This window comes from Ambystoma mexicanum, chromosome 7p (genome assembly GCF_040938575.1).
Source record: "Ambystoma mexicanum isolate Mex_15411 chromosome 7p, UKY_AmexF1_1, whole genome shotgun sequence".
NCBI classification, from domain to species: domain Eukaryota; kingdom Metazoa; phylum Chordata; class Amphibia; order Caudata; family Ambystomatidae; genus Ambystoma; species Ambystoma mexicanum.
In genome coordinates this window covers 956,284,393-956,311,263 of record NC_090939.1, presented here as the reverse complement: position 1 = coordinate 956,311,263, position 26,871 = coordinate 956,284,393, and positions in this window count along the sequence as shown.

Genomic DNA, 26,871 nt, shown 5'->3' with positions numbered 1-26,871 from the left:
GACGGCCCAGAATACGGCCCTGGAAGGGAAGGGAAGTGGGGCCTGCAACACCCAGCAGGAGGCTCCTGAAGGAGAGGTGGTTCGGTGTACGCACCTAAGAAAACCTCCCCGTGGGAGGCCCCTGAAGGAGAGGTGGTTCAGTGTACGCACCTGAGGAAACTCTCCCGCTGCAAACACGAACGCAACAACCAATCGGCCTGCATCAGAGAGACTGAACACCCAAAGGGCATTCATAGACAAGTCGACAACCACAAGGGAAAATACAATCCACTGATCCAGTGTGCTAGCGCTTCAGACCATAATGGACAGCCGGTCAGGGACTATCACGGCAGTGCAAAATAGATCATCAGGGCTTTCACGACCCAGTAACCCCAGCCCATCTAAATAGAAGGTGCAGGCCAACACACAAGAGGGGAGGGATAGGATGCCTCCGCTTCAGTGTCACACCAGTAGAGCGGCTAATGCCCGGATTGATGCAAGCACGGCACACCGCACGGACCCCTGAATCTACGCACAAAGATAAGGGCATAAGAAGCTGGCAGCCGGACAGCACAACGGAACGGCACAGCTTGGGGGGGGCACATGTGACAACAAGGCAGCCCCCTGCATTGCCAAAGAAAGTAAGGAAGCAGGAAACAACTACGGGAGGGGGACTCATATGCCACAACATAATGGCAGACCCAGGCGTAGCCGCGATTAGCTGCAATGAGACGATCGCCCACATAGGCATGAATACTATGACTAGCTGGCAATTCTACACAGCACAACCTGAATGTGGGAGAGCACAATCCAGCGACAGTTAGGGCGGCACTGCAGACCACGAAAGGAGATCAGCCTGGGCCTGTCACGGGAGGTGGGGCAGACCGCTGATACTTTCAGAACTATACTGCCCAGCTATACCATTGGTAGGCGAGGACCCACACACAAGGCGGGGGGTAGTGGGGACCGCGAATGAAGCTCATGGAGAGCAATAGTAGGGTAGACTACCCCCGGACAGTGTCTACACAAAAAACAGCATACCAACTCCCAGCATCGGCCAGGTCATAGGGGGAAGATCCCGGACAAAACTGAGGAGGGGGGCGCTCAAATATTACGCCACAACAGCAAGCACAGACGTGGAAAGGCAAGAGCCACAGATCTGACAGAGGAACACAGGAACACACCAACAGGGGGTACCGGAAGAAGATAGAGCCACTGACAGAGTAGAACAGTATGCCAGCACTCTGGCTGGTAACAGAGGCAGCACAGATCCCCCACAAACACGGCTGCTCCTCCTAACGCACGGGAGAAGAAGAAGAGGACTAGATTAAGAAAACCCCCGCTAGAGGATAATTGGGGAGACCAGGAGTGCATCATAAATAAGACGAGCAATCATGCTGGATAAACAGAAAGGTGGAAAAGGAAAGCAGACCAGTATGGAAACATACACTTGTAAAAACGATGCTCCCCAGCCCGTGGCACCTGAGGCTGGCATGAGCACATCCAACCCCAAACAGCCGCAAAAAGGGACAGGAGGAGGGCCCCATACTCAAAGCCATAGCGGCACTGATATTATCAATGGAGTACAAAATAGATGGCGTTATTGTAGATGTGGGGCTCCTCAGACAGGACGTACGGACCTAAGTGGTAGTGCGTGAACACGGCGGAGCAGCTGGTGCAGAGCAACGCAGCGAACATTACGACCACCTAATCCCAAATGGCGGATGCGCTATACCGCATATGCACCCTGGAACACAGGTCAGAGGATGCAGAAGGGAGGGCCCGACGCAACAATGTGCGCATAGTGGGACTGCCAGAAGGGGAGGAAGGCAGGGACGCCACAAACTATGTCGAGAGCCTATTGCTTCAAGCAGTGGGAGCTGGGGTCTTTACCCAGGGCTTTGCGGTAGAAAGTGCACACAGAGCTCTGACCAGAAAGTCCCACTCAGGGGCACCCCCAAGACCCATGATGGCAAATATCATGAACTTTAAAGACAGCTAAAAGATATTGCCATTCTCAAGGGAGAGAGGGGTGATAACGAGGAACGCTTCCAAAATAACAATCTACCCGGACTAAACAGCACTGATACAAAAGCAAAGAGCACAATTTTGGCCGGCTAAGGAACGCCTCAGGGGCGCCAATGTGAGAGATATGCTCCTGTATCCTGCCAAATTGAAGGTGCTACACAATGCAGGTCACACCTCTTCGATACTACTGCCGAAGCCCACGAGTGGATAGATCAACAGGGGATCCCACAACAACAGAGCAAGACAAGGATAGAGGATCAACATGAAACAGACATAGGGGGTCATTACAAGGTAGGAGGTAACCATGCCGCTATTAGCGGCATGGCTACCCCCTTACTGTGTACCGGGTCCGGGTTCCTTGAATGAGGAATTACTGGGCCATTCCGACCTTGGAGGACCCGGTAATTCCTCATTCAGGTAACCCATCCCCATTCGAGCCCCCATAGGGCTCAATGGGAATGGGGAGGGTGCAAACAACCGGCCCGTTAATAACGGGCCCGTTGTTAGCATCCTGGACTGCTCGCGGGACCCGCTAAGGACGCCTGGTATTACCAGGCGTCCTTAGCGGGTTCCCGCGAGCAGACTCGTAATGAGGCGGTAAGGGGTTGACGGCTCTGGCACCTTTACCGGTGCCGTTAACCCCTTACCACGTAGGTCGTAATGACCTCCATAGACCAGCGGATATACAAGCTGGAGCCAGCACATCCCGAGGGCTGCCCGCCAGATGCCACAAATAGAAACGCTACAGAGTGACAGAACTCAAGATGCCGATTTTAAAGCACCACGCTGCAACGAGGGCACCCACAGGATGGAGGGTGACACAAGGAAAGCGGCGGAGCCCAAGCAGGCGGGGGGTAGCTGGGCGTTTGTTAACAGTTACAGTTAGTGTGTTGTTTGGTTGGTTGGAGGAAGGCACGAGAAGAGGAGGACGCACCATGCAAGGGCAAGGAAAAGGAGCAAGTAGTCATAAAATTGAGACACACCTGAACAGGGGGGGTCAAGACAGTACCTCAAGGCAAAGGACCCATACAAAACCCGGGCAGACCAGTGCCCACACGGATGAAAAGGGTCAGATATACCCCAGGAGGAGAACTGCAAAGGACAGAGCAGGAGAGCCATAGCCAGACACAGGACAGCACATGGGCTTGTGGGAATGGATGGGGCACAAGACACATTAAGAACATGGGCCAGGAAGAAGCCACGATAGCCACCTGGAATGCCTGGGGACTGAACGCCTATGTTAAGAGACTAAGGGGGGCATTACAAGGTTGGAGGTAGCCATGCCGCTATTTGCGGCATGGCTACCCCCATAGCGCATACTGGGTCTGGGTTCCCTGAATGGGGAAATACCTGGTCATTCCAACCTTGGAGGACCCGGTATTTCCCCATTCAGGGAACACATCTCCATTCCCATTGTAGCCCCCATAGGGCTCAATGGGAATGGGGACCATGCTAAAAACGGGCCTGGTAATAACGGGCCCGTTGTTAGCATGCTGGTCCTTTAGCGGGTCCCGATAAAGGACCTTGTAATGCTGCAGTAAGGGGTTGACGGCTCCAGCACCTTTACCGGCACCGTTAACCCCTTACCGCCAACCTTGTAATGACCCCCTAAGAGTGTATGCCTGGCTGAACAGGGCGAATGTAGAAATAGCAATGCTGCAAGAAACTCATCTGACAGGAGAGAAGCAATCCAAGGTAGCCAAGAAATGGGACGGACAAATGTATAGCTCAGTGTATTCCACTACGCCAGGGGAGTGCTGATGTAGATAGCACCTGGAGTCCCCTTCCAGCTTATAAAACAAGAGAGAGATTCGGAGGGCAGAATGATGATTGTACATGGAATGCTGGAAAATAAAGAAGTATGCCTAATAAACACCTACGTCCCCAATCACAACGCGACTGAGTTCTTCAAGAAAGTAGCACCTAGGCTGGCCCCATACAGGGAGGCGTCCTTCAGTTGGGCAGGGGACTTTAACTGCACACTGAACCTGCTGCTGGATAGACCGGACAATAAACACAGAAAGCCAGCGCTGCCGGCAAAGGTCCTGCAGAAGATCCTGGGTCAGCTGAAGCTGGAAAACGTCTGGAGGAATGTACAAGTAGAAACCAGGGGATACACACACTACAGTGCCCCACACGGAACATTCACACAGATAGACTACTTACTCACAGGTAGGGAGACTCTGGGGGAATTCACGGGGATACACAAAGCACGAACGCCATCTGACCACGCTCCACTAGTAGCATCATGGGCATACACATACAGGGGGGCCCCCATACCCACGTGGCGGCTAAGCGCAGAGGCATAAATGGACGGGGAATTCCAACAGCATATCCGGGATACGATGAACGATTATTTTGAGCATAACGAGTGCAGCATGGACAGCACTGGAATGGTCCGGGAAGCCTTTAAAGTGGTGGTCGGGAGGGCAGCAATACGGAAGGCAGGAGGACTCAGGGAGCGCGTTCTGGCAGAGCTGGGGGAAATAGAAAGGGAGATAGAACACGCTGAAACACAGGCGGCATAACTGGGGTGGAACATGGGGTACTTACATCTCTGAGGCTGAAGTGTATTGCCATTTTGGAGAAACTGGGGCGATTAGATTATGGGAAGTATATACAGATGCTATACGCGGAGGGGGATAAGCCCAGTAGGCTCTTAGCCTGGCAAACCAGGCAAGAGAGTAGACATGACCCAATAAATGCAATAATTGATGAAAAGGGGACCGAAGTGAGGACCCAGGAATGCATCAATAACGTTTTTTCACAATTTTATGAAAGGTTGGATACCCAGAACCTGGAGGTGGAGGCTGGGGACATAGCCGATGCCCTGGAGGAGATTAGCCTTCCCAAATTAATAGAGGAGCAAGCACAGATATTAGAGGCACTCCTCACAGTGAAGGAACTAGCAGCCGTAATAGCCAGTCTCCCAACCGGCAAGTCCCTGGCACCCGACGGGCTACACAGAGAATTGTACAAGAAATACAAAGACACCGCAGCTCTAGAGATGTATGAGGCGGCATATGAGAGAGGACAGCTCCTGAACAGCATTTTGGAATCGGTAATAATACCCATACTAAAACCAGGGAAACCGCCTCTCGACTGCGGCTCTTACAGGTCGAGTGTTAGGGAGAATTCTCATTTTATGGCTAATTTCCCTTACCTATAGAGTCCCCCAGCAGCTTTGCTGCATTTGAAGGGTTTGTTTCTTTTTACCTGCTAAGAGTGAGACTCTTTTCCCACTCTTAGGCCTTGTTGCTCTGTGTGATCTAGGCTATGTTTGTGTTTAATGTCTATGGGATCTTTCTCAACCCCATAGGAACAATCTTTATTCACAGGTGTTATACAGCACCCTCAGTGCAGTGACACGGGAGTGTCGTAGCGACCCCCAAACATAGACTCCATACCCTGGGACTGACTATTGTCTCCCAAGGCATGTAAAGTCCCCATTGACTTTAATAGTCAAAACCTATGAACTAAACCAGTACAACCCATCTTACTATGGAGGTACTGGAAGGGGTTAATAGTTTTTCCCCTATGTTCATTTTCGAGAGGGTACCCTACAGTCCCTCTCTCAAATGTTTCTGGCTGGTGGCAGTGGTTACTACCATAAATATTCGACTGCAAATATTTCCCTTTGGGATTTTCCCATTGTTCAAGGCTACAACATTTTCTGACAGCCTCTAACATACCGCTGGAGCATTTTAAAATGAACTTTGCTCCGGTAGGTTTTATTTGCCAGAACTTTAATATAACTTCTTTCTCTAAACTCCTAACCCAGGTCGGGGATCCTTTGTTTCGTCCTTTTGGCAGGCTTCTACCGAGAAGCCCTCCTTTCAGCGCCACTGAGTCTGGGGTGGTCCCATTGTGTGGGGGGGGGAGTAGGACCCCTGGACAGGGTTGCCTCAGCAACCCATGTCGCACTCTATCCTAATAGGCTGGAGATTCTCCCGCCAAGATGACCACTCCATTGTGTGAGTGACAGCTAGGCTATATGAATGGGGATCTTTTTGCAAAAAAGCAGGGTGCTGAGGACTGGAAGAGCAAGACGTTGCCACTGGAACTAAGAAGCCGAAGAGGAGAGAAGCTAAAGACATCTGCAACGACTGAACCACCGGTGAAGCCCTGCTGCAGCGTCTCACCACTTTTCTCCACAAGACGAGAGAATAGCTTCACCTGCAAGTGTCATGACCCACAGAACACACCCCTTTTGGACCTCATGGTCTTGTCACAACGGGCTTGTACTCCTTGGTACTCCCAACATGGCCGTCTAACGGGCAACATCTTCCTTGTCCTTACGTCAGACGCAGTGTGTTTACAAATAGGCCACGCCCCCACGGGCCCCCGCATCTCAATGCTACTGCAAGCAGTGACTAGACGTGTGCTGTGTAGTTCGCTACTCTGTTGTCCTTGTTCCTGGACCTCCTAATTCCATTCCCATTACCCTCTTCCTTCCTCCTTGTTTCCCGGATTCATTTGCTGTGTGCTTACCTTCTTCGCTCCTGGATCCCGGAGTGTCTGAATCCTGGAGCTTTGAAGGCGCGCTGGAGCCAGAAGAGGCTCCAGCGCGGGTTTATACAAGACCAGGTCCGTGCGTAAGAAGACACCACCCAAGAAATTCTGCAAGGATCGCTCCCAGGTAAGAAAGGGGGAATTCCGTGACAGCAAGAGCCTTCTTCCCTTGAGCTGGTGGGGCCAACCAGTTTGCCAATCGCCTTCCCGGACCTGCCTTGGTCGAATCTCCCGTACCCTGTACTCGGAGGCGGGATAGCCAGGCACCAGTCCAACCGGACCCCGATTTAAAGGAGCGTACCTTTTATACGTCAGGCAACACCACGGCTGGTTTCATCCCTGGGTAGTGCAGTAACTCGAACCTTCCTCCACGACGAGAGCCTCTCTTCCTCTGCTGGATCACCCGAACTGCGGGAACTACCAGGAACAACCGCCACTGCCACTTCTTCATTTTAAGGTACATTGTTCCGCCAGGCCGCCCTTTCTTTGCGGTAGCACTAAATGGGTTTTAAATCCTTTACCTACCTGTTGGGTTGGCCACCCCCCTCTCTTAACATTGTCTTTTTAACTTCTGCAACCACCTTTTCAATTTCGTTAACCAAAGACTTGACTACAGCTACAAGAACATTTTGCTCCTGGGCCCTTGCTCTGTACCACTGACTCTGGCACAGGCCTACTGACTCTGGTCACATTTGTTATATCTGCTTTCTTTAGATTGATTCTCACTAGGAACTGTGTTGGTGCACCTATTTCTTTTAACTACCCTTTCCTTCCCATCCTTAAACACTGTGAAATGCCATTTTGCTCAGTTTTCATTTTATGTATTGCCTATACTGATGCACTGTCTTGCTAAACTGGTTCACAAACTGATGGGAAGTGTTGGTAGGGTGTATGAGAAACTATTTCTAGATAACTTGTGTTTTCCCTCCCTGGTGAGGAATTGTTAGAGGATCCCTTGTGTGTAGGTTTCACTGTGCTGTTTTGCTCATTTTTCACTCTGGTTCACTTGGTCTACAAATCAACTTGGGAGTGTGTATATTTTTCCTTTGACTTAATTTACCTTGCTTGATGACTGTGATACGTGTGTTTTATTAGAAATGTATAAAATAAATATATATCTACTTTTTAAATACAAAGCGTTGGTCAGTGTTTCCTTGTACCATAGTACAGTAGACCTATTGTGTAAACCCTGAATACTGCTCATCTCCCTCTTGAGATAAGTCTGACTGCTCAGCCACAGCTACCAACTAAATCTTTGTGGTACAGACTGATACCAAAGAGGATTTATTGCTCTCACCTGTAGTCCTAACCTGGTGTAGTGCTCCCTAAGGGAACTGCACTGGATTCTGCCTAACACCGATTTCCATGATAAATCAGGATTCCAAAATCCTAACAGCAACTCTAGCCAGCTGACTTAAACGAGTCATACCCACGTTGGAGCACCTAGTCCAAACAGGCAACGTACCAGGGAGGAACACTACACAGAATTTGCGTAGACTCCTCCACATAGTGGAACAAACAAACCAGAGATAGGGCGAATGCGCCGTGGCATCACTGGACGCTGTTAAAGCACTTAACTCTGTAAATTGGAACTGGCTGCTGAGCGCACTCGCCCACTTTGGGATAGAGGAGGGATTTCTTCGCTGGATAAAGCTCCTATACAGGGATCCCAAGGCGAGGGTGAAGACAGGCAGACACATCTCGGAGGGTTGTAGAATATGCAAGGGCACGAAGCAGGGTTGTCCACTATACCTGATGTTATATATATGGGCCTAGAACCATTTGTGGCGTTCCTCAGGGCGGAGTATGAGGAATTTGGGATAGAAATAGACAGGGTCGTACACCAAATTTCGATATACGCGGATGACATGCCTATGTCAGGAATCCACAAGAACACTTACAAGACCACGGTGCCGTACCTACTTAAGATTCTGGACCGAGCAGCCTATCTCCAAATCCAGGACTACCTTGATACCAACAACTTATTAGGGCTCAAACAATCCGGTTTCCATCCCAGACACAGCACGGAGACCGCCCTGATTGACCTGAAAACCTAAATCGAGGACCTGAAAGACAAAGGCAAACAAGCACTTTTGCTCCTCTTAGATCTCTCAGCTGCTGTCATGATTCCTGCCCCTCATGTCCCCAGCCCTCCAAGATGTCAGGCTGGAGCCATGCCACAATCACCTACATGGCCCTCAAGGGCCTCTCCATCCCTCCAAAGACCCACTTGGAGTCAGACTTGGTGCTTGTGGCACCAGACTCACTCCCATAGGATAACATTGGGGATTGGACTTGTAGTGCATTGATGGGGACAAGATGGATGCCCCCACATATACATATTTCGGTTCCCAGAACTGCATGTGCAGTCTAGTCTTTTGGGTGTGGTTCAGCCCAGAGACACCTGGGATACCCAGAGACTATTTAAGCCACGCCCAGGCTGAGAAACCTGCTTTGTGTTTTCTGCACCTGCAGCGTGACACTCACCGTGTTCGGATCGGTCTCCAATAGGCCTGCATCTTTCTTCTGCGCTCAGCTCCTGCAAGAACAAGAACACTGTTAGGAACAGCCTTACCTTGTGGCGCTTCTGCCCATCATTCATCGCTCCTTCTGTTCTGCGGGCATCTTCGGCGGTGTCATTGCCATCCCGGCATGCCGCTTCCTAAGGAAAAGGGAAAAGAACAGAAAAAAGGCATTAGTAAGCATTCAGCAAATCTTTGCTTATTTTTAAAGACTGTACAAGCTTCACACGCTTACCTGAATCCCAGCTGCTCTGGTGGAACTCTGTCTCCGGAACTTCTCATCCATCTGCAAGAGGGAAAAGACACTCCAAGTTAGCGTGGAAACATCTAGAGGCGCAGCATACCGCACTTACCGCATTTCTTCTTCATAACCGGCATCCACACTGAAAACATTGCTGCACCTAAAAGACACAGAAAAAGAACTCAGTTAAATACAAATACGAAAGGGGCGCATCACGCTCTCCCTCACCTTCAGCACTACTCATCTCAGCAGCACGTCACCATCTCCGGACGCCGGCCATCATCTAAGGAAGGAAAGGAACGAAGTTAGAGAACTGTTCAAAAGACTCATTATACTTACCTGTCGGACTCTTGCCAGTGAAGTAACTAGGCAGCAACGAGCCTGCATCAATCAACATGCCCCTGCACTGAAAGCAGGACGGAGAGCACACTTTCCAAGGAAACAAGGTGAGCTGTGGATCAAAGGGAAGGGTTGGACTCCGGGAAAGAAGGGGTTCAAGCACACAGAGACAATAGGGAGTTAAACTCTACCAATCCTGTGTTTCAGGCCCAGTCTCCAGTCGAGTAGACTCCAAGAAAGGGTTTGAGGTCGTAAGTGGTCAGAACAGGCTGAGTGACGTCCCCGTGGATACCAGGTGAGCGTTACAGCTGCCTTTCATTTGGTTGATCATCAAATCCTCTGTCATCACCTCAAGATTGCTGCGCACTTCTCTGACGCAGCGATATCCTGGATTAGCTCCACCCTCGCAAACAGATCCATGAGGGTCTTCTCCCCCTTAGCTGCAGCTGACCCAGCACATGTCCCTTGTGGAGTCCCGCAATGCTCTTGTGTATCTCCCACGCTCTATAACGTGTTTACTAAACCGTTCTTTGATATATTTGACTATCTGGCTGTCTCATACACATATTACGCTGGTGACACCCAGATACTCATCCCTATCACTGGCGATTATGTAACCGATGTCAAAGCACTAAATGCAATCTATCGCGTCATACAGGCCTGGATGGCTCATCACGGGCTATGCCTCAATGATGAAAAAACCGAGTTACTCATCCTGGGATCGCAGTCCAAACTTGCTAAACAAGACCCCAAATACAAATCTTTCATTATCGATGGCAACATTATCAAAGTCACTAATGTCACCAAAAAACTTGGTATTTACTTGACTCCACTCTCTCTCTCAACAGACAAACCAACTCAGTTACCTCAGCGTCTGCATATAACTGTAAACTGATCACAGCGTGCCGTCCCTTCTTGACAACGGCCAACTGTTTAATCCTTGCTAGAACCCTCATCATGTCCAAAATCGATTATTGCAACGCCCTATATCTAGGGACGAGCCAAAGAAATATTGATAAACTCCAAGTCACGCAGAACGATGCCTGAAGGGCAGAACTCAATGTTCCCAGGCGCTCCTGCATCTCTTCCACCAGACGCAACTTGCATTGGTTACCCATTACACACCGCATTTCCCTCAAAGCACTCACCCTAACACACAAAGCCCAGAATAACGCAGCACCGGCCTACTTGTCCTCACGCTTTACACAACACACTGCAACTAGACCACTGCGTTCGGCCCAGGTTCACACCCTAACTATTCCTAGTTTCAAGATGCAGACAGCCAAAGGCTCGAGCTTCCCAGTCCTTGCGGCCAAGCTGTGGAACTCTCTACCGAATGATCTCAGAAATGTTCCTGCCTTCCAATCCTTCAAAATAAAACAAAAGCGTGACTTTATGAACAGGAGGCCCTGGCCACCACACTGTAAACTAGGCAATTGTTAGCAGTAAACTGCCTGCACACTGTACATATTGTATACGCTCAGCTGTTCTGTTCTCCCTGCAAATGTCCCATCCTCGATGTAGATATGTATAATGTAATGTACCTATTATTTCAACTTGTAACCGCATTATAAACATGCGCCCTGATGAGCTTGGGCAGGGTGCGCACTATAAATAAACAAAATACAAATACAAATACCTGCTAGAAGCTATGGGCTCATTTGCTAGACTGTTGGGAATCACCATTAACAAAGGAAAGTCCTTGCTGTTCCCTATAGCTGATTTGAGACTGGTCACCCTGGACCAGCTGCAAGACCTGGTCCTCACAAGGACACCAGACACCTTTTGCTACTTAGGAGTAGGCATACATCACGCTACCACGGAGGCACTTAAGGCCAACATGGGGGTAGCCCTAGATAAAATCGAGAAAAAATTAATGAAGTTCTGGAATACGCGCCTATTAGGGATGATAGGTAGAGCGGCCCTGCTGAAAATTACGGTACTGCCATGCCTGTGACACTACTTTACAAACATACCTCATAACATACCCGGGTCATTTCTCAAACAGCTAAACACAATGGGCCTCATTACGACCCTGCCGGTACGGTATGGACGGTGCCGGTATGGCACCGTCCATACCGTACCGCCTTATTCTAAGTTTCCCTCGCGGGTGCCTGACAGCCCGGCACGTCTTACCTGGCGGGCTGTGCGGCAACCACAAGCAGAACTCGTGATTGCACCGGCCCCGTTATGCTCCCGACCCCCATTCTGTCCTATGGAGCAGAATGGGGATCGGGAGCCTGGCATTACCGCTTCCCGTGAATGGGAAATTACCGGCCCCTTCATCTCATAATGGGCCGGTTATTGCCCAATTGCGGAAGGCGGTGCCGGTAGTGAGCATTGCGGTAGCTGTGCCTGCCATACAAGCATGGCTACCGCCATGCTCGTAATGCGGCCCAATGGCACAGGAATTCCTGTGGGGAGGGGGTGGGAATAGAATAGCCCTGAACACCTGAACACTTTACAAAGAGATTATGAATTGGGAGGGCTCAGGATGACAGACTTCGAGCGTTAATACCTGGCAGGAGAACTGGAATTTGTAGTAAGGTGGCTGGGAGATGACAAATCCATCGACTCACTGCTTTTTCAGCCGGCTCAACGACAATACTATCTGAGAGAGCTGCTATGGATTGACAAATCCCTGATCAAACCCCTCCCCACCATGGTCAAACTGGGCCTAACTATATGGAAGAGGGCATGGAAAACTCAAGGGACACGAGACCCCTGCTCCACGCAAATTCCCGTTGGGGGACTCGATGGTGCCCGTACAGAGACACTTGCGACATATCGAACACATTAGGAAGGCAAGGGAATGACCCAGATTGGGGAGCTATGGCAAGACGGGCAATGGTTGGAATTCCAGAACCTGATGGAAGAGCAGGGCATACTCAGAGGTCAATTTATATTGTACAACAGCATGGTCCAGACTATCAGAAAGCGGTGGTTAACATTACCTGAAGGGGCAGACACTGAGGGGGGGCTAGATGCGTGGTATGACGTGTCCGAAGGGGGACACACAGTATCCAGACTCTAAGAACAGCTCCTGGGAAGAAATAATGCGCAAGAGCTGCAAGCACGGGCAAGATGGGAAGAGGAACTCCGGAAAACCTTCACAGACGAGGAATGGTCCAGGGCCCTCTGGTACACAAAGAAAGTCTCCAGGAACACAAGATTTAGACAAGCACCGCTCTACCTTACACACAGAGCGTACCTCACGCCCAGGTGAATGTCCACCATGGGAAACAAGCACACCCGAACCTTCCCGCGATGCACGGCACAGAAAGCAGACATGCTGCACATGTTTTGGTCCTGTCCGGTGATAACAGAATTTTGGGACACTGTTAGAGCAAAGGCGGCTGAAGGCGGAATCCACATGCAAGCGTGGTCACCGGAGTCCTATTTACTGGGCCTGTTCCCAAGAGGCAGCAAACAAAGGAGACACATAGAAAAAATGAAAGACTTAATGTGCATACTGGCGAAGCGCAGCATAGCAATGGCATGGAACTCAAGCATGGGGCCCAACATAGAGACATGGTGGGCAGACCCGAAGAAATGGACAATAGCCGAAACATCAGTGTGGACTAGAGCACTGCATAGAGGAGAGAGTGAGAGAGGAGCCAAGAAACTTCCATGAAACTCGCTAATAGAGGAACTGTTTGAAAGCAAAGAAAGGAATAGCACAAGCGACCCCAGTGGCTCGGAGGATTGTTCATAAACTGGCACTAATGTGGGAGGGCAGCCCTCATTGAGGAAGGAGGCAGGCTGAAGTGACCCAACTCAGTCAATGCAGGACCCTGGGGGGACAATCTGGTGGCGATACAGAACACTGAGGACATGGGCGAGAGAGGCCACGGAAGAGCGCTAAAAAAGCTGGTAATGAAGAGCGGAATCCCAACATGAAGTGCCAGTTTGTGTGTGATGTTTGTTGTTGTTGGTTGTTATCTATTCTAAAACAATAAAGAGTTTTTTTTTTAAACAAATACATAGCAGTACAACATTACACAACCACAGGAAGTTGCAAGGATCAACAGAAGCAATCAACTCTTACCTTTGGAACAGACCTCAAGCGAACAGGTTGTGTAGCACTGCTTGGCTGACTCTGGACCCCTCTCTGGAATCCCTGTTGATGCAGTAAAATCTCGTGAAGGTGTGCGTGGACCTCCACATAGCAGCCTTGCAGTGGTCCAGCAGGGGCACACCAGTCACGAACGCCGTCGTCGCAGTGATCGCTCTGGTGGAGTGGGCTCTCAGATGGCTGTGTAGCAGTCGATTCGCCAAGCGATGACAGTGAGTGATGCAGTCGGAGAGCCACCCTGAGATGGAAGCCTTGGACAAAGCCTTCCACTGGTTCACAGACCCAAAGTTCACAAACAGTTGAAAAGTCTTGTGAAAACTCTTTGTGCTTGTCAAGTAGAACTTCAGGACACAAGCAACGTCCAGCGAGTGCAAGACCCTTTCAGCGAGTGATTATGGCTTCGGAAAAAACACAGGTAACACCAAAGGCTCAATGAGGTGGAACTACAACCGAACATTCGGCATGGAAGTGCAAAGTCATATATGGCTGCTTGCAGGATAGGGCCTGGATCTCACCCACTCTCCTGGCAGAGGTGATGGCCACCAGGAAAGATGTTTTCCACAAGAGGAACTTGAGAGAGGCCTGATACATCGGCTCGAAGCGGGCCCCCATGAGCCTTGTCAGCACCACGTTGATTTCCCACGCCAGGGCCAGAGCCTTCATTGGCGGGAAAGAGCGAAACAGTCCTTTAAGGAACTCTTTGACGTGTTCATGGGACCAAAGTGAAGATCTTCCGGGAGACTTGGTGTAGCGGGAGATAGCTGCCAGATGTACTTTGATAGAGGCGTGTGCCAGACCAGCCTTGGCCAAGGAAAGAAAGTGTAGCAGAATCTACAGGGCCCTGACCCTCAGAGGAGTAATATTCTTAGACCGGCACCACATCGCGAAATGCTTCCATTTGTGACCCTAGCACTTCAAAGTCGACGACGCCATGGCCTTGGCAAGGACTTCCCTACAGTCCACAGGCAATTCATACCCTCCAAACCTTGGGGCTGCAGGAGCCAAGCCTTCAGGTTCAGTGATCCTGGGTCGTGGGGAATGATTATGCCTCCTTCTCTGGTGAGAACATCCGCAACCACTGGCAGCTTGACCGGAGGCGACGCTGACAGGCTGAGAAGCTCTGGGTATCAAATATGCCTCGGTCATGCAGGGGCAATGAGGATCATCCTGCATTGGCACTGTCTGAGTGTGTTGATGACTCGTAGCAGGAGAGGCAACGGAGGAAATGCGTAGAGAAACAGCTGTCCCATGGGAAGGAGATGGCCTCCCCCAGGCACCTCGGTAGGTGGAATCTGCCGGGCAAACCTCTGGCATTTGGAGTTTGCCACGTGTTAAGATGGATTTCTGGAGTCTGAGCTGGTGGGTAGAGGTTCAGAAGGCCAGCCTAGTTTCTTGCAACAGGGTAACCTTCTAGACAAGCCAGACCAATCAAGGTAGATATGGCGGCGGTCAAGACTAGGTCTCAGGAGGGGTGAGGGTGAGGGTGACTGAAAGACCTCAATGAGCACATAGAGTAAAGGACATTTACAAATCACTCCCAGTCAGGGGTATATATTGTTCGGCAGCATCCTGTGCAGTTCACTTAGGGAGCACTACACAAGATTAGGACTACAGGTGAGAGCAATAAATCCCCTTTGGTATCAGTCTGTACCACAAAGATTTAGTTGGTAGCTGTGGCTGAGCAGTCAGACTTATCTCAAGAGGGAGATGAGCAGTATACAGGGTGTACACAATAGGCCCACTAGACTATGGAACAAGGAAACACTGACCAAAGCTTTGTATTTAAAAATTAGATATATATTTATTTTATACACTTCTAATAAAACACATGTATCACAGTCACCAAGCAAGTTAAATTAAGTCAAAAAGGAAAAATATACACACTCCCAAGTTAAATTGTAGACCAGGTGAACCAGAGTGAAAACTGAGCAAAACGGCACAGTGACAACTACACACAAGGGATCCTCTAACAATTCCTCACAAGGGAGGGAAAGCACAAGTTATAGAGAAATAGGTTCTTACACACCCTAGCAACACTTCCCATCAGTTTGTGAACCAGTTGAAGCAAGGCAATGCATCAGTATAAGCAATACTTAAATGAAAACTGAGCAAAAGAACAAGTCACTTACCAACTGGTAACGTTCTTTCGATTGAATGTTCCTCCAAAGTATTCTTCATCTTAGATGTATTCCATCGAGCTTTGCTGCTCTTCGGAAATTCTTTCGGCAGAGGGCGCCTTGCGTCGATGTCATCGAGTCGATGGTCCCTCGAAGGCCTCCGTGGAGGGTGACATCATGGGGTGTGTAAGTAGCACACGCGGCGCCCGTTGGCCTCAGTTCTGTTTTTCCCCTTTTTATCTTTGATCTTGTACTGTGTAGATTGTGCCGGCATCAGGTATCAGCCTTGCAAGATTTGTGATGGCAATAACCCGGAAAAATCTACAGAGGGGTAGGATGGGAGGGCGATGAGGAATACGTTGGAGGAACATCCAATCGAAAGAACGTTACCAGTTGGTAAGTAACTTGTTCTTCGAGTGGATTTTGTCCTCCAACGTATTCCTCATCTTAGATAGACTCCCAAAGCAGTATTTTGTATAATTTCTCTGGAGGAGGGGTTAGATTTTTTTCAATGCCCTTAGATGGAGGAATAAAGCACTGCTTTTCCAAAAGTCAGCTCCTTAGACTGGGAAGCATCCAGGCTATAGAATTTTGAAAAGGTGTGTAGTGAAGACCAAGTTGCTGCTTCGCAAATGGACTTTATTGGAACACCTCTTTGAAGGGCTGTCGAAGAGGCGATGCCTCTGGTGGAATGAGCCCTTAACCCTTCTGGTGGGTCTTTTTGTGCTAGTCTGTAGCAGTCTGAAATGCAAAGCACGATCCAGCGTGAAATTGTCTGTTTTGTCACCAATTGACCCAGTTTCCTTCCTGTGTAACCTATAAACAGCCGGTTGTCCACCCTAAGTCTGGAAAGTCTAGAGATGTAAAAGCTTAAAGCTCTTTTTGGATCCAACCTGTGTAATCTTTCCTCCTCCTTAGAAGGATGGGGTGGGGGATAGAATGCGGGTAAAACAAGTTTCTGACTTAAATGAAAATCAGATATTACTTTCGGTTAAAATGATGGTTTAACCCTCAGCACAAATCTGTCCTTATGGAACACAGTATAGGGTGGCCAGAAGACAGTGCCTGCAATTCGCTCACTCTTCTTGCTGATGTTAAAGCAACTAAGAAGGCAGTTTTCCATGTTAGTGATCTTAATGGACACCTGTGCATAGGCTCAAAAGGAGCACACATTAAGAATGTTAGGACTCAATTGAGATCCCAAATCGGTACTTGAAATGGGTGAGGAGGAAACACATTAGTGAGTCCTTTTAAGAATTGTATTATCAAAGGAATTTTGAAGTAGGAGCATTCTTCCGACGAGTGCTTGAAAATGGAAAGCGCCGCAAGGTAACCTTTTATTGTTTGAATATTCAGACCTCTATGTGCTAGGGTCAGAAGGAAACATAGTACTTCTGGAATAGAAAATAGAAAAGGATCGACATTCTTTTCTCTGCACCAGTTGCAAAACGTTTTCCAACAGCAACGGTATAGAGACTTTGTTGCTGGCCTTCTTGCCGAAAGCAACACCTCCATAACATCATCTGGAAGGTTCCAATCCCTGTATCTCAGCCTTTCAGATACCAAGCATGAAGGTTGAGCGTTTTGACCTCTGGATGGAGAACCTGCCCTCCATTTGAGAGAGGAGGTTCTCTCTCTGAGGAAGACGTACTGGAGGACAGATGGACATGTCTAGAAGGTCCGGGTACCACATTCTCCTGGCCCAATCCGGGGCAATTAGGATCATGTGGCTCCTGATGCGTCTCAGCCCCCTGATAACCTGAGGAATGACGGGAATCGGAGGGAACGCATGCAATAGTGGGAAATTCCACTCCACCACGAACGCGTCCCCCAGGGCTCCTCCCTGGGGAAATTCCCTTGAGCAATACCTTTCCCATTTTCGGTTGATACCGGTTGCAAACATGTCTACTTGAGGGGTTCCCGAAAGGGCGAAGATCTCTTGAATGACTTCCTGAGCCAGTTCCCATTCGTGGGACACGGTGCTCTGCCTGCTCAGAGCATCTGCCGTCATATTCTCTTCCCCGGCTAGATGAATTGCAGCTAAAGAGATTCCCTCCTGAATTGCCCAATACCAGAGCTCCATTGCCTCTCTGCACAGAAGTAGTGACCCCACAGCTCCTCTTTTGTTTAGGTAATGCATGGCCACTGTGTTGTCCGTCATTATCAGGACATTCTTTCCCCTGACAGATGGCAGGAAAGCCTTCAGCGCTAGTCTGATTGCCCTCAGCTCTAAAAGGTTGATGTGTAGTTTGGACTCCGATGGAGACCAACGACCGTTGATTGTCAAATCGTTGGCATGAGCTCCCCACCCCATGAGTGAGGCGTCCGTCACTACTGTGATCTCCAGCCATGGTTGCCAAAAAGGTTCTCCTTTTAGGATGTTCTCTGTACAGGTCCACCATAGAAGATCTTGTCGGATCTTGTTCGGAATCTGAAGAAGATCTGTCATTTGACCCGAGAACTGGGACCACTGAGTCTTTGGAGCCCATTGAAGGGATCTCATCCTCAAGCGTGCCTCTGGCACCAGGAAGATGCAGGATGTCATGAGGCCGAGCAACCTTAAAAAAGTCGTATGCCTGGAGATTTTGGGCATTTCGACTTGGGAGGCGAGCTCTTTCCCAAGGATGTGTCTACTAAAGCTCCTATGTACTGAAGCTGTTGGGAAGGTGTCATTTGCGACTTCTTGAAATTGAGGGAGAAGCCCAGTCTGTGGAGGAAGTGGCAGGTGACTTTCAGATGATCCAGTGCTTGCTCGGCAGAACGCGCCCTGATCAACCAATCATCCAGGTAGGGGCAGACATGAATCCCCCCTCTCCTGAGGTGTGCTGCCACCACTACCATTAACTTGGTGAAGACCCTCGGGCGGAGGTCAATCTGAATGGCAGGACATGAAACTGATAGTGTGAGTCGCCAACTTCGAACCTCAGGTATTTTCTGTGCTTGAGATGAATCGGCACATGAAAATAATCATCCTGGAGGTCCAATGACACCAACCAGTCCTGAAGTTGAAGGGCCTGAAGGATCTGAGAAAGGGTAACCATGTGGAACTTGTTCAAGTTTCTTAAGTCCAAGATGGGTCTCAGTCCGCCGTCCTTTTTAGGGATCAAAAAATACGGGGAGTACCAATCCTTGTTCCTCTCTGCTGCAGGTACTGGTTCTATAGCACCTTTCTCCAGCAGGGTTAGAACTTCCTGCTGTAGGAGTGGGTTCGAAGACTTCAACGGGTGTCTCCCTGGTGGATTGCTTTGAGGTTGTGTTAGAAAAGGAAGGCAGTAGCCTTTTGCTATTATTTCTAGAGCCCAAACATCTGAAGTAATAGCTCGCCATTCTTTCAGATGCTGTGACAGCCTGCCTCCTACAGGTGTTTTGTGATGCAAGTCCTTAAAGTGGTTTTGTGGTGGATGTTGCAGCCGCTGGTGGCAGAGAGGCTGCAGCTGGAGCTGGCTTTGCACGTTTTCTACGTCCACCGTGAGTGGCCTTTTTCTGGCCCCTTTGACTGGCCATTCCTCTCGCCTTTCCATATGAGGTGTAGTAACGATAGGATCGTCCCCTCCACGATTGTCCTTGCGCACGAAAAGGCTGAGGTTGCCTTTTCTGCCAACATGTGGAGTTGGCAGATTTTAAAGCCATACTCCCAGCTGAAAATACCTTCCGTGCCCATCCACCCACACGCTTATCGTCTCTGTCTGGAGGGATAGAAGGGTACGCAAGTTTGTTAGAAGCTGTGGCTGCCTGTATGACCAGACTCTCGGGAGTTGGATGTTTTGACAGATAGCCGGGATCGCTACTGGCCGGGCGGTATTTTGAGGTGAGGGATTTATTTACCGGAGGAATAGAATCCAGAGTTTCTCAATTCTTGGCCACCCTGTTTTGCAAGGCTACATGAAAGGGTAGTACTGGGTCTTCGGTATGACCATGGTCCAATATATCTGTTAAATCATCTTGGATGAATTGGGCTGGTGGTCTAGCCCATCCTAAGTAATCTACTACCTTCGTCATTAATTGGCGGTATGATGGACTGGCATGCTCTCCTGGTTCTGGTCTGCCAAAGTCATTCTCAGGAGATGTGTCAATGCCACTTGCATTGTGTAAAGATTCCACCAAATCCCTCATTCTGCTTTCCTCTAAGATCAAGCATTCTGGGACATTTGGGGTGCCATATTCTAGCCCAAAAGGTACATTTTCCTCATCAGACCTCTCCTGTTCCTCAAAAATTGAGGTCAGGGATTTGAAAAACTCCTTCCTGGGGAGAGGCTTGATAACCTTTTCTGGGAGAGGAGGAGGAAGAGGTGTAGTACCGGGCTCTGAGGATATTACAGGTTTTGTAACCTTATCCTTCTCTTTTTCTGGCTTGACTGGAGCCTTTGGCGCCAAGGGTTTTGGCGTCGACGTCGATAAGGGCGTTGACGGCGTCAACGACATAGTGGTCGTCGACAGGGTCTGCTTCGAGGGTGTCGAGGCGGTCTTCGAAGATTTTCTCTTCGAGGTGTGATGGGTCTCGGACGGCGTCGGTGACCTCAAACGGTCGACTCGACTCGAGCGTTTTTCGCTCGGCGTCCTGGAAGGTTCCCTATCCTTCCTTTTTCAATCACCCGGGCTCGAGGGCGCGTGAGTGTCAGAGCGATGATGCTCCCGGCGGCTTCCGAAGAAGGCACGGACCGAGGCTTCACTTTCTCAAACACCTCCATCACTTTGACCCTGAATGCTTCCGACTTTTTTCGGAAGGCGAATGTTTCGTGGGGCATTTCATCCTTTTCAGAGACTCGTCTGACGACGAGGTGGAGGGAGACCTGTGGCGTTGTTTCTTCGATTTTTTTGACGAAGACGACGAGCGATGGGAATCGCTTCGGGACCTAGATCGATGCCTTTCGCGTCGAGGAGATTTCTCCTCACGGGATCTCGACGCTAGAGGCTTTACGATCGTTTTTTTTACCTACCTGTAGCTTTCCTCTCCTTTCTCGCAAGGCCTTCCCCGTCATCGCCTGACACTTCGTACAGGCCTCCATGTCGTGGCGTTCTCCGAGGCATCACAAACACTCTCGGTGCGGGTCCGTGATCGACATTTTTGAGCCGCACGACTTGCACTTTTTGAATCCCGATCTCGGGGTCGTGGTCGGCGTCGATGACGAGGACATATTTCATTTGTATTATATATTATTCTTCACAGAACTCGGGGCGCGCCGAATGTCCGAAGCAACGTATACTGCAGAAAAACGGAACTGAGGCCAACGGGCGCCGCGCGTGCTACTTATACACGGAGGCCTTCGAGGGGCCATCGACTCGACGACATCGAAACACGGCGCCCTCTGCCGAAAAAATTTCCGAAGAGCAGCAAAGCTGGATGGAATACATCTAAGATGAGGAATAGTTGGAGGACACAATCCACTCGAATGGCATTTCACAAGGTTTAAAAATGGGAAGGAAAGGATAGTTAAAAGAAATAGTGCACTACACAGTTTTAGCTGAGAATAAATCAAAAGAAGGCAGATCTAACAAATGTGACCAGAGTCAGTAGGCCTGTGCCAAAGTCATATGGTACAGGGCAAGGGCCCAGGAGAAAAAATGTTCTTGTAGCTGCAGTCAAGTCTTTGGTTAACGAAGTGGAAAAGGTGGATGGAGACGTTGAAAAGACAATGGGCCTCATTACGACCCAGGCGGTAAGTTACCGCCTGGGCCGTGACTTTACCACCATGGCGTAAACTATGTTTACGCCATGGTGGTTGGCGGACTTACCGCCCCATTCCGACCTTGGCGGGGCGGTAAGTCCCCAATCCCCATTTACCCTTCCCCATTCCCATTTTTGCCCCATAGGGCATAATGGGAGTGGGGAAGGCGTTAATTACGCCACCGTAAATTACGGTGGCGTAATTAACTCCATGGTCCCTTAGCGCCATGGATTTTAACACCTGCTAAAAGCAGGTGTTAAATCCGCCATGGCGCTAAGGGACCTCGTACTCAGGCGGTAAGGGTCGGCGCTGTTTACGCCGGTGTAAAACCCTTACCGCCTGAGTCGTAATGAGGCCCAATGTTAAGAGAGAGGGGCGGCCAACCCAACAGGTAGGTAAAGGATTTAAAACACCTTTAGTTCTACCGCGAAGAAAGAGTGGCCTGGCGGAACAATGTACCTTAAGATGAAGAAGTGGATCCTGCGGTGGCGGTTGTTCCTGGTAGTTCCTGCAGTTCGGGTGATCCAGCAGAGGAAGAGAGGTTCTCGTCGTGGAGGAAGGTTCGAGTTACGGCACTACCCATGGATGAAACCAGCCGCGGTGCTGCCCGACAAATAAAAGGTACGCTCCTTTAAATCGCAGTCCCGGTGGACTGGTGCCTGGCCATCCGGCCTCCGAGTACAGGGTACGGGAGATTCGACCAAGACAGCTCCGGGAAGGTGATTGGCAAACTGGTTGGCCCCACCAGTTCAAGGGAAGAAGGCTCTTGCAGGTGAAGATCTTCTCTCGTCGTGTGGAGAAAAGTGGTGAGACGCTGCAGCAGGGCTTCACCGGTGGTCAGTCATTGCAGATGTCTTTGGCTTCTCTCCTCTTCGGCTTCTTAGTTCCAGTGGTGACGTCTTGCTCTTCCAGTCCTCAGGACCCTGCTTTTATGCAAAAAGATCCCCATTCATACAGCCTAGCTGTCACTCACACAGTGGAGTGGTCATCTTGGTGGGAGACCCTCCAGCCTATCAGGATAGAGTGCGACATGGGTTGCTGAGGCAACCCTGTCCAGGGTTCCTACTCCCCCTCCCACACAATGGACCCACCCCAGACTCAGTGGCGCCGAAGGAGGGCTTCTGGGCAGAAGGACGAACAAAGGATCCCCGACCTGGGTTAGGAGTTTAGAGGGAGACACGAGAAAGAAGTTATATTAAAGTTCTGGCAATAAAAACCTACCAGAGTAAATTTAATATTAAAATACACCGGCGGTATGTTAGAGGCTGTCAGAAAAAGTGGTAGCCTCGAACAATGGGAAAATCCCATAGGGAAATATTTGCGGTCGAATATTTATGGTAGTAACCACTGCCACCAGCCAGAAACTTTTGAGAGAGGGACTGTACGGTATACTCTCGAAAAGGAACCTAGGGGAAAAACTATTAACCCCTTCCAGTACCTCCATAGTAAGATGGGTTGTACTGGTTTAGTTCATACGGTTTGACTAGTAAAGTCAATGGGGACTTTACATGCACTGGGAGACAGTAGTCAGTCCCAGGGTATGGAGTCTATGTTTTGGTGGTCGCTACGATACCCCTGTGTCACTGCACTGAGGGTGCTGTGTAACACATGGTTGAGAAAGATCCCATAGGCATTAAGCACAAAAATAGCCTAGAAAACACATAGCCAAAAATGCCTAAGAGTGGGAAAAATATTCTCACTCTTAGCAGGTAAAAAGAAACAAACCCTTCAAATCCAGCAAAGCTGCTGAGCGACTCTATAGGTAAGGAAAACTAGCCATAGAATGAGAATTCTCCCTAACATATATATCAAAAATACAAATACATTTATTCCAAGGCCTTTGCAATTCAACACACAGTAAGAAAATCACAACAATACTATTAAACCAACACAATCCTATTTATACACATATGTACAAGACCAATGGCGTCCAAAGGATGAATGTACCAAATGGGTCCACAACCTAAACAGGGAAGGAAGCAGGCAGTGCAAATAGTCTTTAGGCCCTTCTGCATCAAACACAATTCTAACTGAAAGGCAGTCCAATCCCTAAAATGAGGAGAGTCTAATGCTCAAATGTACTTGCGAAGCTGGCGCAAGCGGTAGTTCAAATGGGCAAAGCAAGGCCTTTTGTAGGGGCTGTAGCAGCTCAGGAAGGTAGGTGAGGTGATGCAGAATAGGTCCCCACTATTCTAGGCGGGCCTCCACTTGACGGCAGAGTCGATTCCAAGAGTTGGGAATAGTTCTCTAGTTTGCACTAGCAGTGGAAATGAGAGGGGCCCTCAGGGGCCACTTATGCGGAAAAATGGATGGATGTGCTAGGGGCCACCGGTTAGGGTTGCTATTACTCACCAACCCCGGCTCACTCTGGACCAATCTTCGGCAGTCAAGTCCACTTTGGTTGCAGGTTCAAATGCAGCAATCTTGCGGATCTGTGGCTTTCAGCGACGAAGATACAGCGTTGATTCCCCTACAGGACAGTGGTGATTTATCTGCTCCTGGTGGATGGATCAGGCCAGTTCCACTGTAGCAGGCTTAAGGGCACAGAGGACCACGGCTGCAATGAGCTTGCCAAGTTTGTCACCACGGCTGGGCGACACAGTAACAGCGTAAACTCTGGTTCAGGTGCACTCACTTTTCTCCAGACCTGGGAATGACAAATTCAGTGTGAGAGCACCATGAACACAGAGCTTGCGATGTGCCAAGTTTCAAGGGCCTCCTTGAAACAGCAGCGGTATCAGGGCAAAACGTCTGCGCAAGCTGGTCAGTCCACTGGTTGGCCCAGGGACACTTCCGAAAAAGGCTTATTTGCAGGTTAAGGTGAAGGTGCAAGAATATTTGGTCCCATTATTCTAATGGGTCGAAGCGTCTTTGCAGACCTTCTAGGACGACCAGATGCAGAGGGGTCCAGTGGGACGACAGCGGGCTCAGGGTGCCAAACCTTCCAGCGGGTCACCAGGGGTTCCTCGACTCGGTTTCTTAGTTTCAGGATACTTAGATCATATCCTTCGTTCAGTGAGAACGCCAGAGATCGACATGGTATGGGTGTTTGGGGCCCTCTCTTATCCAGAACCTCCTTTGTGCCAAAACCAAGAGGACCCAATGGGAGATCCGCTCACATACAGGCATACAATACGTAGACCAATCATGGACCACAGTGGTCCCAGGCATTGACAGAACTCCAGACTCTCTGGCACCCAGGATGTGTATTGGAAACAGACATTCCAGCCTACATACTGGGGACGTGCACACAAGGCATGCAGAAGCATGCGAAAGCTTGGCCATTCGTGGGAAAATGCATGCCCAAATAAGGACTGACCCAGGTCGGCTTGACCTGGGGAAGGTGAAGGGGCAAAATGGTCAAAGGAGAGGACAAAGAACCTCATGGCATGGCCTTTTTGGATCCACGCCACCTAACCGTGCCAAATGCGGTTTGCCTGGCAACAAAAGGGTTAAAAATATGCGAAATCATAAGCTGCCACCAACCCTGTCCAAGTCACATCTGCACTTCTAAAAAATCCTTCAAGAGTATCTAGGGCCTTTGGAAATGACTAGACCCAAGTGCACTGTACTGTAAGGTACATTGTACACTTGTTGCAGAAAAGATGCAACATGGACAAGGACTAAGGGAAACACAGTCTCCCAGTACTTACTGACTTTATGGGCATGTCAGTTTCCCCATAAGAAGTGAGCGAAAAGCACAAAGGAGTGCAGCAGAAGGCTGTGCTCGTCTAGTAAAGTCAGACTATGGTGTTTAAACATCAACAAAAAGTTTGGGGGTACACAACTGGAGGGAAAATTAGACATGAAATGGAAATCTTTCCTAACACTCGCCCCACTCAGACTAAGGACAGGGGGAATTAATCCACCCCTGGATGAGTCTCATGTTCAGGTTGGTTAAACATTCTGGACAACCCATCAGCATTCTTATGTTGGACACCTGGCTTATGCTCGATAGTGAAGTCAAAGGGCCTCATCACGACCTCGGCGGTAACCCTTAAATCCGTCGGTAGCGCTATTACTGCCGGATTTAAGGGTCCGCCGAATCAGGGCCTCGGCGGATTTCAACCCAGCTCTGAGCTGGTGTGAAATCCTCTGAGAATTCGCGCTCAAACCACCGGCGGGAAAAATCCGCCGGCGGTATGAGCGCGAAATTTCCCCATTGAGCCCAATGGGGAATGGGGCATTCCCGAATGAGCTCAATGGGGAATGGGGACTTCCAAGTCCGCCCAACTCGTGATCCCGCGCTATTAGCGCCGGGGGCTATGACGGTCGCGCTAATAGCCCCCGCACTAATACCGCCGGCGTTACCGCCGAGGTCGTGATGAGGCCCAAAGTCTTGAAAGCTTATGGACCACCTGAGCAACTTTGGATTCTCTCCCTTCATGTTCATTAGCCACTTTAAGGGCTTATAGCATACTTGCCAACATTCTGTGACCAAGAAGATGGAGGATTTTTGAAGTTTCAAAAATTAATAATTCCCATAACAATGACATCACAGCAAAATACATAACATACATGGTTGGCACTGTGATGCTGTCCCCCTTAAGCCCCGGCCGAAGCCCTCTTCAAGCGATGCCCGAGAGGATTGATACCCGAAGTGGGGGAGAAGGAGCCGGAGGTCATCAACACGCAACAGGTGGAGCTGGAGCGGCAACTGAGAACCGCACAAGAGAATGAGCGGAGAGGTCTACAACAACATCTCGTGCCCGGGGACGAGGCCCTGATAAGGAACAGGCACCCCCGCGAGAAACTGTCACTGACCTATGAACCTGAGCCGCTTGACGTGATAGCAGTCAAGGGGTCCATTGTGACTGCGTCAGACGGCCAAGCCTCAGTCACCCGGAACGTTAGCTTCTTCAAGAAGCTGGGGGAGCCCAGGGCTGAGGCGCCAGCAGACCAGGACTGTGTGGACATACCCGACGAAGGCGATGGTGCCGAGCCCCTCCCTCGATCCCCAGTGAGGAAGCCAGCTGACAATGTGACCCCCAACCCCGAGGCAAGCAGGAGGTACCCCCTGAGGACAGGGCGAGGGAAACCTGCGCGTTTCAGTGACTTTGTATTGGACTCACGAAGGATCCCGAAATGGAGATACCTGCTGAGTGGGGTAAGGGGGCGGCTGTGAATAAAGGGGCTCATTGGGAAGTTAGTTATTTGGGTTAAGGGTGTTAGAGTGTTCACTGTGTTATTTGGAGTTGTGCAGTGTGTTATGGTATTGTTTATTTGTACTCATGAAAAAGGAGGAGTGTGGTGCTGTCCCCCTTAAGGGAACGCACGTGGCGGCGTGACGTTGCACGCCGCCGCGTGCACTATTAATAAAGGGGGCGTTCCCGGCCACGGCATTCGCGACCGGGAAGCCCGAGCAGTGTACCTCGTCTCCGAGTCAGTTCTT